Here is a 12,686-nt window from a genome sequence, read left to right as displayed (position 1 = left end):
TGTCTTCTCCATGTCACATAGTTAGACCTTTCAATTTCCAGGTAAGCATCATCTTTCTCTCTCTCTCGCTCTCGCTCTCTCTGCCTCCATTTACCCTTCTGTGAAATGGGGAGGTGGCTTCCTCACAGCCCCATGGTGAGCCAACAGTAGTGGCAAAGTCAGGAACAGAACCCAAGCCTGCTGACTCCTGGTCTCATGCTGTAACCAATAGGCCTCATTTTCTTCCACACTGGTTTCTCTGTAGCTACACCTTACGATGCAGATTAGAGTATTCCCCTTGAGAGAGGAAATTGCAATCTGCCTTTTTAAAGGCCTGCAATAATACCGCTAATAAAATAAAATCAACGGAGAGAGGATTTATCCTGTTAGCCCATCTGTTTGCAGCCTGGCCTCATTATTACTTACTGCCTCTGAAATGCATCAGCATCTCTCTCCCTTAACATATGAATAATATTCAGAGAAGTCAATCTACATAGGAAGTGGCACGGGGAAGGTTACACGAAGGAGTGATTCTTATTTTGATTAGACTTCATTTCTCATCTACAGCTAGCCTGGTGTAAATTACATACCTTTCCCTGCCAGAGCCTCCAGGGAGTGTCTTGCAGGGAATCTTTAAGTGTTATTTGGATTGGGTTTTCTTAGAGACTGGCACTACAGCAGTGCACAGATCCTGACTTTCTTCCCACTTTACATGGGTGTAATTCAGGAATCGCTCAATGGAGCTACACGGGTGTGAGGTGAAAGGAGACACAGGTGCAGAATATAAAACACTGGTGGCGTTAACACATTCCAAGGCATGAGAGAATACGCTACTGAAGCAGGTTGATGGAAGACGGTGACAGAGGTGCAGCCACATAACTGCAGTGAGGATGGGGGAAATAGGTGCTAGAATGCACAAGGCCTGCGGCCAAATTAAGGGGGAGCATCTGATTTCCTCCCCCCCCCATTCCACTCCCTGGGTGGGTGTTCACAGACACAGCAAAAAAACCCACCCTAAAAACTACAGCCAAGTTGCTAAGGGTGCATCTCTACAATGCTGCTGAGATTATGATAAAGCACTTTAAGCACGGCTCAAGTGCTGGGGTTGACCATCCCACCAAAGTCCATTAACCATGCGTGGCATGTGGCTGGTATCCAGTAAAGGTGTGGCCTGGACAGATTGTTGGGGGGTGGGGAGAGAAGGAATGGGAGTGGGGGAATGGAAAGAGTTAATGACATGACCCAAACTTTTCCTCAGGCAGGGTGTTCTGAGAGGCCATGTGTGGAGGGGTTCGAGCAAAGGACTGGGAGCGAGGACTTACTCTGTGACCTTGGGGCCTGTGTCTTCTTGGTCACCCTTTCTGTGAAAAGAGGATCATACTTGCTGACCTCAGAGGGGCACTGTACAAAGCTTAGTGTATTGTTTGTGAGAGGAGCTTCGAAATCCCCCGTGAAAGGCACAATCAGCGTGCAAAGCATGTAGACATTAGTAATGACAAATCAAACGTGCACAGAACCAATGTTTTGGGGCTTCTTAGGTTAACTAGAAATAAACAAAAACAAAACCAATTTTCCATCTCTGTGCCTGTTTCGGCACTTCCTGTCTCGGAAGCAGCTGAAGCCACAGCCTCAAAAGAGCGGGAGGAAGCTTTGTTGTTGTATCACCCCAGGGGGCTGAATATGTGGAGAAGGGTCTTGGGGGCGGGGGGCAGGTGTTCCTGTAAACCAGACCTTTAGAGGGTCTCCCATCACTAGTAGATGAGTTGGAGTTGCAGATTCAGCATTATTAGCAGTATTACAGTAGCACCTTGAGATTCCACCTGAGATTAGGGGCCTGTTGTAGCTGGTGCTGTACATGCCCATAAGACTTTGCCCTAAACACCGATAACCTAAACAGACAAAGGGCAAGAGGGGAAACAGGTACAGAGGGGGGAAGTGACTGGCCCAGAGACACTCAGCAGGTTGGTGGCAGCGTTGGGAACAAAGCCTATGTCTCCTAACTCTCCATGCAGGCCCTAGCCACTGGACCATGCTACCATAAAGCTCAGGGCTGGTTGGATTCAGGGTTTTGGTTCTGGCTTGTCCCTAGTTATGGTCTCGATCATTCAGTGTAGAATAACTGTGGATTGAAGCTAGTCACCTTTTCCACTCTCGTGACAATTGTTTAATACACGTGTTTGCAGACAAGGCAGCTCCACAGCCCATAGGGCAAATCTCTTTCTTTCTGCTTTTCCAGCTGATCTGGGTTCAGGTTGAAGATGGGGAGGGGTCTCTTATTACCCAGGGCTTGCGGTACCCTGGGAACACAAGACCCATAGGACCATGGTCTCGCCCATCTCTAAGATTGCTAGAAGAACTGAATCTTAGCAAAGCAAATCTTAGCAACAATGTTCCTTGAGCAAATCTAGCTTGGGTCCAAAGATTGGTGATCTCAGTTGAGTCTAGGGCACAGCTAGCATATCTCCACACGAGCTGGCATGAACTTGACTCCGAACAGGAATAGCAGCCATTCTTACACGGGGACCTGATCCTGCTTTCATTGAAATCTGTTGGAGTTCTGCCGTTAACTTTAATTGGAGCAGGATTGGGGCCCAAAAGGTGGTGATGGTGGGAAGTTGTATAATTAGAATTTTCTCATATCTCCTAAAAGTATCTTTCATACAAACTGTGCCTCTTAAAGTGCTGTAGAGAACTAAATAAATAATGGAGTATCAAAGCATGGTGTTCTAGTTGGCTCGGTTACCGAGATAAATAATACACATTGTCCCACTCTATGGGTGTAATAGCTGAGCGAGTGAAATTAAGATGTGCAGGCAAGGGAGAAAGGAGATGGTTTCAGATGAGAATTGAAAGGACATGAAGAGCTGGTGCTCCCTGAACTGTGCATAAAGATTGTATGATATTCTGAAAGGTGCTTAAGGATTAGACTGAACACTTGGTCAGAGTTTGTTACGTCGAACATTTAACAGATGTCCAGTTGCAGTCCATTTGCTGTCCATAGGCCACACTGTCCCATCTTGTGAAAGAACCCACTAGGGAAGGCAAACGCCATGAGGACCCCTGCTCAGAGCTTCTTTCCTCTGCCACTGCTGGCTGGGCTGGGATGAAACCATTGGGGGAAGAGATACAGGATGCTTTTTGGAGCTGAGAGTGCTGCCTCTGAGGCTGGTCCAGGGACTGAGCTGAAGCCCAGAAGTGCTTCGGAGCACAATCAAGGCCTCGTTTTTGGCAAAATAGCATGAGAAGCCCCAGGCTTGACCATGATGTGACGCTGCCTATTGGTATGTGGGGGTGTTTCTCTGACCCTGGTGGACAGGCAGACTGTGATTCGCCGACTGTGCTCCTGGGAGATGGACACCCTGCTCAAAGCTTGCAGTGTGGAAAATCTTTAGGCATCAAAGATGAAATCTTCAGTCGTGATTGTGTAAAAGTTTGGGTCCCTAAATAAGTGGCCTAAGTTTCACCGAGGTGCTGAACCACCGCAGCACCTACCGAAGTCCACCAGAGCCTGGGCCGAGTGAGTAAAGACAGCAGGATTTGGGCAGATGCTCTTGAATTTGAAGGATGTGGTGTGCTTCTGAAAGGGGCTCAGAGGAGAAGTTGCTTGGCACCTCTTAGAAATGCACAGCAGCTCCCAGGACTGGGCCCCAACTGTGTGACACTCTTTAGCTTTCCTTTTTCCTTTCTCAACCCCATGCCCGTCACTTTATTTTAAAGCGAAGCCCCTCCCCCAAATTAAAATACATTGAAGTGACTTAAATTGGGAGAAAGGAGGCAACTAATCATAGAATATCAGGGTTGGAAGGGACCTCAGGAGGTCATCTAATCCAAGCCCCTGCTCAAAGCAGGACTAATCCCCAGACAGATTTTTTGTCCCAGATCCCTAAATGGCCCCCTCAAGTATTGAACCCAGCGTTTAGTATGCTCAAACCACTGAGCTATCGCTCCCCCCTAATTGTGTGTGTGGGGGAAATAGAGGAAAGGCTCAGGAAACCAAATTCCAAGGTTTCCTGAGCCTTCCTCACCGTCATGTCGACTTGACTACGTCGTGCGTGTCACACTTTCTACTCGTTTGTTTAATCAATCTTTAATCTATTGCTGTTTAGGGTATTAAATGCATGTTCTGTATATAAACAGGATGTACTGTGGTTAGCCAGAGTTTTCAAGCGAAGTAGAGAAAGGGCAAACTTAGACTCCTAAATCCATAGGCAATGGGCTGGTTCTTTTCTTCCCAAGGTGATGAGCACCTGCAAATCCCACTGAAATCAGTGGGATTTGTAAGTGTTCAGCGCCCCCTGACAAATCAGGCTACTTATTTAGGTGCCCAAGCATGGATTTAGGAACCTAAGTTTTAGGCATCCAAGTTTTAAATGTTTGGACGCTGCATAAAAACCATAGATACCTCACAGATAATGATGAGAGCTAGCAGTGCTAGGGTAGCCTTCATTTCTGACTTGTTTAAAATAGTCACTTTCATGCTGTTCTAATCACGCTGTTTGTACAGAGAAGTACTTGGAACTAAAAGCATCGGGCAAATTTCATGATAGTACCATGTATGCAGCCTCTCCAAACATAGCATGCCCCAACTGGACCTGGACTAGAGGAGGGGCAATTATTCCCAGCTGATCTGTGACTATGCAGATCGCTTGGCCAAAATGCCTCTGGAGGCAAAAGGACCATCAGGGTTCATAGCCTGGGGATAAGACATCTGTTTGCCCCTCAATCTCCTGTTTAGACTAGGGCGACCAGATGTCCTGATTTTATAGGGACAGTCCCGATTTTTGGGTCTTTTTCTTATATAGGCTCCTATTACCCTCCACCCCCTGTCCCGATTTTTCACATTTGCTGTCTGGTCACCCTAATTTAGAAACTGATGGGGCCCATCAGAGAACTGCTGGAAAGTCGTGCTGTCTGACCTGCTCATTCCCATCCATGCGAGGTTGGTATTTATCCTCACTTTATGGATGAGGGAGGAAACGGAGGCCCAGAGGAGTGAAACAACTTGCCCAGGCTCACACAGTATGTTGGTGGCATAGCCAGGAATCCTAACTTCCAGTCCTAGGCAGTGTCTCCTAGGCCTCTTTTGGAAAAGTGGATGGACACAGGTTCACATGATCGATTCATGGTTACGAGAAGTAACGTGGGAAGAAGGATATTCTGAATAGGAAGCCAGGACCGGAAGTAAAAGATGCACTTCTTGAGAAGCCTGTTCCATGCATGGGACAACGAATTATTTTGTATATTACTTTAGTGCCCAGAGGCCCTGCTTAAGGCCCCATTGAGCTGGGCACTGTACAAACACCTGGGAAGATACCACCCATCCCAAGGAGCTTGTGTCAACCCATTCAGGCCCAGTGGGACAAGAATGGCGGTGGAGAAAGAGGGAGTAGGATTGATCTCAAACTTCTGAGGCACCAGTCAGCTGCCCTTCCTCTCCGTTGTGGGCAACCTTTGCTCTTTCTGACAGCCTCTGGGGTGTGAGGGCATGGAGGGTGAGACGTGAAACAAGATGCCTGGTTTCCTCTGTGGCGTTCAGGGAAGATAATCCAGCGGCTGATTGTCGATAGCCCATTGTCTCCTAAACTACCTTCTGTAAGAGCCCATGGAGTCCGGCAATTAGAAGCATGTGATATCCGGGCTCTGGTTACGGTTACATGGCGGTAAAGCAGCCTGAGGAAAATACCCACCTGGAGAGACAGCAGGGGCTCTGCCACTGTCGGGAGGAGCATCTCCAGAGCCACGTTTCCATGGTAACGGCATCCACAAAACTAGTGGTTGGTTGTTTTGATGTGTTTGCGGGGTGGGGTGGGAGCGGTTTTACTGCAGAAAACGTGGGGTTCTGAGGGGTCTGTTCATGCTGCATCCTCAGGAGCAGGCAAGAGAGAGGAACAAAGGTCCCTGTAAGGAGAGGCAGTGAGCCAGAGACAACTGAAACTCCCCTCTGGGTCTCCCGTGCATTGGGTGTCTGCCATACTCTAGGATCTGCGGGGATCATACAGCACCAAGCACTCTCAGGCCTTAACAAATAGTCACCCAGCAGGAGACATCCCTACAGTCTGAATGGCACGTCTGGGGCTGGGGTTTTAAATAGTATTTTATGATGAGTTTTGGTGTTCCGGAAATGACCACTGTGATGGGTTGCCCCCGGGGGTGCCACCTTGAACTGGGGTACCACTGAGCCCTCTGACCCACCAGCCTGGGCTCCCTCTCACACTGTGCTGCTGTGACAAATTGCAGACTCGCTCCTGGTCCTACACTGCCTCCAGCATTCACACAGGCAGGTTCACATGCAGGATCTCTGACCAGCCACTGCATAAACCAACAATAGAGAGGCTACACCAGCTTCCTAGCCTGGGTCCCCAGAGCTGTACCATCCTGCGCTGGCAGAAACCTCAACCAGTATGAATTTATTATCCAGTTCACCTCCCCATCAATGTGGAGGGGAAATGCAGCAAGCCTGTGTTATACCAAGCTGAGATTTTTTTCCCCCAGACACTTCACTTAAAGGCACACTGGGTTTAAATTAAAACATAAAACAAGTTTATTAACTACAAAAGATAGTCCTATTTAAAAATCAATTGATTAATTGCAGTTAACTCACACAATTAACTCAAATCACGATTAAAAAATTAATCACAATTAATCGCAGTTTTAAGTACACTGTTAGACAATAGAATACCAATTGAAATTTAATTATTTTGGATGTTTTTGCTACATTTTCAAATATATTAATTTCAATTACTCCAGAATACGAAGTGTATAGTATTCACTTGATATTTATTACAAATATTTGCACTGTCAAAATGATAAACAAAAGAAATAGTATTTTTTCAATTAACCTCATACAATTCACCTCATACCATCTCTTTATCATGAAAGTGCAATTTACAAATGTAGATTTTTTTTGTTACCTAACTGCACTCAAAAAGAAAACAATGTAAAACTTTAGCGCCTACAAGTCCATTCAGTCTTACTTCTTGTTCAGCCAATCATTAAGAGAAACAAGTTTGTTTACATTTACAGGAGATAATGCTGCCCGCTTCTTATTTACAATGTCACCTGAAAGTGAGAACAGATGTTCGCATGGCACTTTTGTAGCTGGCATTGCAAGGTATTTACATGCCAGATATGCTAAACATTTGTTTGCCCCTTCATGCTTTAGCCACCATTCCAGAGAACATGCTTCCATGCTTATGACGCTGGTTAAAATAAGTGTTAATTAAATTTGTGACCGAACTTCTTGGGGGAGAATTGTATATCTCCTGCTCTGTGTTTTACTCACATTCTGCCGTATATTTCATGTTATAACAGTCTTGGATGATGACCCATGTGTTGACATGTTGTTTGTATTAAGAACACTTTCACTGCAGATTTGACAAAACGCGAAGAAGGTACCAATGTGAGATTTCTAAAGATAGCTACAGCACTCAATCCAAGGTTTAAGAATCTGAAGTGCCTTCCAAAATCTGACAGGGACAGGGTGCAGAGCATGCTTTTGGAAGTCTTAAAAGAGCAAAACTCTGATGCAGAAACTACAGGACCCAAACCAGCAAAAAAGAAAATCAACCTTCTGCTGGTGGCATCTGACTCAGATGATGAGAATGAACATGCGTTGGTCTGCACTGCTTTGAATCATTATTGAGCAGAACCTGTCATCATGGACGCATGTCCCCTGGAATGGCGGTGGAAGCATGAAGGGACATATGAATCTTACATGCCAGATGAGCTAAAATATCTTGCAACACTGGCTACAACAGGGCCGTGCAAACACCTGTTCTCACTTTCAGGTGACATTATAAACAAGAAGCAGGCAGCATTATCTCCTGCACCTGTAAACAAACTTGTTTGTCTGAGTGACTGACTGAACAAGAAGTTGGACTGAGTGGACTTGTGGGCTCTAAGGTTTTACATTGTTTTCTTTTTGAGTGCAGTTATTTTTTGTACATAATGCTACATTTGTAAGTTGCACTTTCACGATCGAGATTGCACTGCCGTACTGGTATTAAGTGAATTGAAAATTACTATTTTATTTTTACAGTGCAAATATTTATAATAAAAAAATGAGCACTGTACAGGTTGTATTCTGATGTAACTGAAATCAATATTTTTGAGAATGTGGAAAACATCCACTATATTTATATAAATAGTATTCTATTATTGTTTAGCAGCATGATTAATCATGGTTAATGTTTTTAATCACTTGACAGCCCCAATTAAGTGATGATAAGGGACAGCAAACGGATCAAAGCAGATTACCTAGCAAATAAGCTTTGTTTTCATTTGTTTAACATACTAGATGGGATATGAATTAGCAGTTTCTCACCCCAAGAGATGGTATAAGCAGGCTTGCAGATTCGTAAGGGACAAGCTGCATTTGCTTTGCAGGTTGGGATCCCAGGTTTTCATAGACAGGCTAGAAATTCCTGTAGCCTGGGTCCAGCACTTCCCCCAGTTCAGTCTTTGTTCCTCAGGTGTCTTCTTGTGTGGGGAGTGAAGAACACCCTGCCTTATGTACACTCCCTGCCTTATATAGTTTTAGCATAGGGCGTGGGAACCCTTTGTTTTAAACTTGGTTCCCAGACCAGTTTGTGGGGAAAAAATACAAACAGCCCAAGATGGAGTCCAGAGTCGTGTGGCCTGGTCACATACCTTTGCATACCTTGTCGAGTCATAGCAGCCATTACTTACAGGCTGCCTGGAACATTTCCAGGAAGGTTAAGTTCTTCCAGGGTCCATTGTCTTGTCATTGTTGTACCTGAAAGGCTAGTTGTGGGTGTCACCCAGAGTAAGCACATTTGAAATACAGATACATAGTCAATATTCATAACTTTAGATACAAAAATGATACATGCATACAAATAGGATAATCACAGTCAGCAAATCATAACTTTTCCAATGACATCTCACATGACCTGTCTTGTACAAAATGCCTCAATTATGTCATAACCACATCATAATATCACTATGAAGAATATGGGATCACAATCACCCCGGAGCCTGAAATCTTCTGAGCACAGCACTGGTGCACCAGCATGTGTAGGGGGAGTGTTTGCCGGTCCAAGGGTCAGAGCGGTCTGGTCTCATTCAACCAGTGGTCTCGCAGCTGAGGCTGCCAGCTCTTGCCAATCATAGTGCTGGTTTCTGGCAAGGCTGAGGGGACACTGCGTGCATTGTCATACGATAACCAGGAGCTCTGGTCCAGCTTTTCCAGAAACCAGCCTCCCAAATCATCCTCCCCGCTGAGCACTGCTCACCTGGGGAACCCAGCTCTGCTTCTGTGAACCCTGTTGGATTCAGCCCCCTCCACACATCACCCCCAAACACCACAGGGCCTGGGCCACCTTCCCACTCACCCCAGGCAGTGCAGGGTTGTCCCCAGCCGCATGCTTCTGGTGCAGATCTAACGTCCCGACTGGTGCTTTCTACGCTTCCGGTCGGTGAGTTTTCTGATAGGGAAAAGTTAGGCAGACTTTCTTTAATGTCCTCCAATTGCTACCAGTGAGCAGCACGGGCGCCACTCCCTGCCACCCTAATTATTACCCCTCTCCCAAGCCTGTGCCTGTGCCTTGTACAGGGGGATGCCAATGCACTAAACACTCCAACAGCTCCTAACTGTGGTATGTGGGCAAGGGATCATAGCGGTTTGTGGATGGGTCCCCAAGCAAATCCCCATTCAAAGCTTCAGTGGCCACTTCTGCTCCCCTCTTAGATAGCGTCCCCCCCATTCACTTCCATCCCTGAGGGATAACGGAACCGCACAGATGGCAACGCTGGTGCTGGTAGGAAGGGTGCGTTAGTTCACCCTAACGTGCAGGTTTTGTATCTCTAAGGAGGGACAGGGATCCTAACAGCTGCAGCTTTCCCTAGAGTACGTGAAACCCCAGCCCCTTAAACCCAGCACACAATGGTCTTTTTAATTCTTATTCAAGGACTGATCATGCTATGAGGACTTTAACCCCCACTAGAATACAAGCCACAAGCATCCAGAGCTGCTACTGCTCTGCAGTGGGTGGGTGGGTTCTTCCTTCCGCCAATGTGATATATGCCATCATGTGCCAGCAATCATAGAATCTCAGGGTTGGAAGGGACCTCAGGAGGTCATCTAGTCCAACCCCCTGCTCAAAGCAGGACCAATCCCCAGACAGATTTTTACCCCAGTTCCCTAAATGGCCCCCTCAAGGATTGAACCCTGGGTTTAGCAGGCCAATGCTCAAACCACTGAGCTACCCCTCCTCCCAATGCTCCTCTGCCATGTACTTTGGCCAAACCGGACAGTCTCTACGCAAAAGAATAAATGGACACAAATCAGCCGTCAAGAATTCTAATATTCAAAAACCAGTCGGAGAACACTTCAACCTCCCTGGTCACTCAATTACAGACCTAAAAGTCGCAATACTCCAACAACAAAAACTTCAAAACAGACTCCAATGAGAAACTGCTGAATTGGAATTAATTTGCAAACTGGACACCATTAAATTAGGCTTGAATAAAGACTAGGCGTGGATGGGCCATTTCTGGGGTGGCGTATGACAGTGCAAAGCATCCCTGCCTGACAGTTTAAGGACAGGCACTGAAGAACAATGTATTTAACTGAAACTACACAGGACATTTTAGGGAGGGGTGAACGTAAATTATCTACGTTAGCAGTTCCCAGGGATGCTGGAACGGACACTCCTGCTCTTATTAAAATGCCATCAGATTGTCATATGGCCATATGCATTCAGGAACCTCAATGTTATGCCTCATCCTAAATATGCTTCTGAGCACCGTGCTGGGCAGTGGTTCAATACTGACTAAAACTGAGTCACCAGCACCACTTCCTGCAACAAGCTAGGCTTGCCTTGGAGCTCTCCTGTTGAGTGCTAACTTGGCCCAGCCGTGCGTCGCTTATGAGAATTGCTGGGATCGCAGCCCACGGTAGAACTCATATGAGATGGGGGGAGATGGGGGAAAGCTACAACATTTCAGAAAGACCCTCTTAGCTTGAAGCCTTGTTCAGTTAATACTCTGTATTTCATTTGCTTATTGCGAGAGTGGCAAGACCAACAGCCTTTACCCAGACCAAATTCCTTCTGGCTGTGCAAGGAATCTTATCTGAGCGAGGGCTGTCGGGGGTTGGACGCTTTATTACTAAGCCCTTTCAGCAAAATGCAGTTTTCATAGAATTAGGGTACGTCTACACCACCCGCCGGATCGGCGGATAGCGATCAATCTATCAGGGATCGATTTATCGCGTGTAGTGTAGACGCGATAAATCGACCCCCGATCGCTCTCCCGTCAATTGCTGAACTCCAGCTTGGCGAGAGGCGGAAGCAAAGTTGACGGGGGAGCTGCGGCCATCGATCCCGTGCCGCGAGGATGCGAAGTAAGTGATTTTAATTTGATCTAAGATACGTCGACTTCAGCTACGCTATTCTCGTAGCTGAAGTTGCGTATCTTAGATCGATTCCCCCTCCTCCCCCCAGTGTAGACCAGGCCTTAGATCTCCTACAACAGCCAAATCGCACAGGTCCTAAGGCTGTTAATCATTGTTGAGGGAAGTATGTGCTAGCTCTGAAAAGACTTCAGGATTAGGGCCCTATCCTTTCCCACATAACGCGAGCTGTGCGTGGTTCCTGAGGAAGCGAAGGCGGATTAGTGGCTCCATCAGTCAGATTACCCACTGTTCTTGAGTGCTGCTGGCTTTTCCAAAGGAAGTGCGGATTCACTGTCTCAACACGTCGGGTTGTGCACGGGTCTCAAAACATGTCTGCGTTGTGACTGATTGATTCGGTGCTTCCTGGGACACATTCGGCAGGCTGTTTCAAACGAAATCACTCTTGTAGGGCCTGTACGAAATCACCTGTAGGAGGTGTAAAACGCAGGGAAGCTGGCTACGAACTGCTTCAGGGTGAATCTCGAAAGAGTCAGAGGCGCCAAGAAGATGGTCACCATGACCACATCTGTGCCTTACTCACTTCTGTTGGACCCAAGAAATGGTGACAAAACAGCTGTTTTCATGCTAGTTCTACTCTTCTCCTTCTAGTGGGAATACAAAGGCGAGCATCTGTCCTGCCAAACTGGGAACCAAAGCCCAGATCATTTGTTTCTTCCTTTGTCCTTATGACCAAACTACTGGAGTTTAAGTATGAATAAGACTGGAATGGCTATTTAAAAAAAAATCAATGTATTAAATAAAACATCTTTGGTGTTTAGGTTGCTCTGAGTTGCAGGGAGGGTGTCTCTAGTCCCAGAAGCTGGGAATGGGCAACGGATGGATCACTTGATGATTACCTGTTCGGTTCATTCCCTTTGAAGCACTGTTGGAAGACAGGAAACTGGGCTAGATGGACCTTTGGTCTGACCCAGTATGGCCGTTATTATGGTCTTAAACACTCTATCCAGATTCCGAAATGCACCAGACTTGTTCTGAGTGTCATTCAGGGCAGTGCTAGGAGTAAGGCAGGCTAGCTCATGTGATCTGAGGCACTCTTAGGGGTGGGTTAACACCAGGGAGCCAGAGACTGGATGGCTAGTGTCAGCCAGTCACTGCTGGGTGTCATTAACTGGGCTACCACCCAGGGGCGCTGTTTGAAGTGGACAGCTGGCAGTTTCTAGGGCTGTTATGAGAAGTGACAGAGGTGCCTTTCTGTGCTCCAGAAGCCTCACCAAAGTAGCATGAACAGTCAGAAAAGGCCTGGGACTCTTGCCCAATGTGAGGAAGGAGA

The sequence above is a fragment of the Malaclemys terrapin genome, chromosome 19 (genome assembly GCF_027887155.1).
Source record: "Malaclemys terrapin pileata isolate rMalTer1 chromosome 19, rMalTer1.hap1, whole genome shotgun sequence".
In the NCBI taxonomy this organism is placed as follows: domain Eukaryota; kingdom Metazoa; phylum Chordata; order Testudines; family Emydidae; genus Malaclemys; species Malaclemys terrapin.
The sequence above is the reverse complement of the archived record's forward strand: the minus strand, read 5'-3'. Positions refer to the sequence as shown.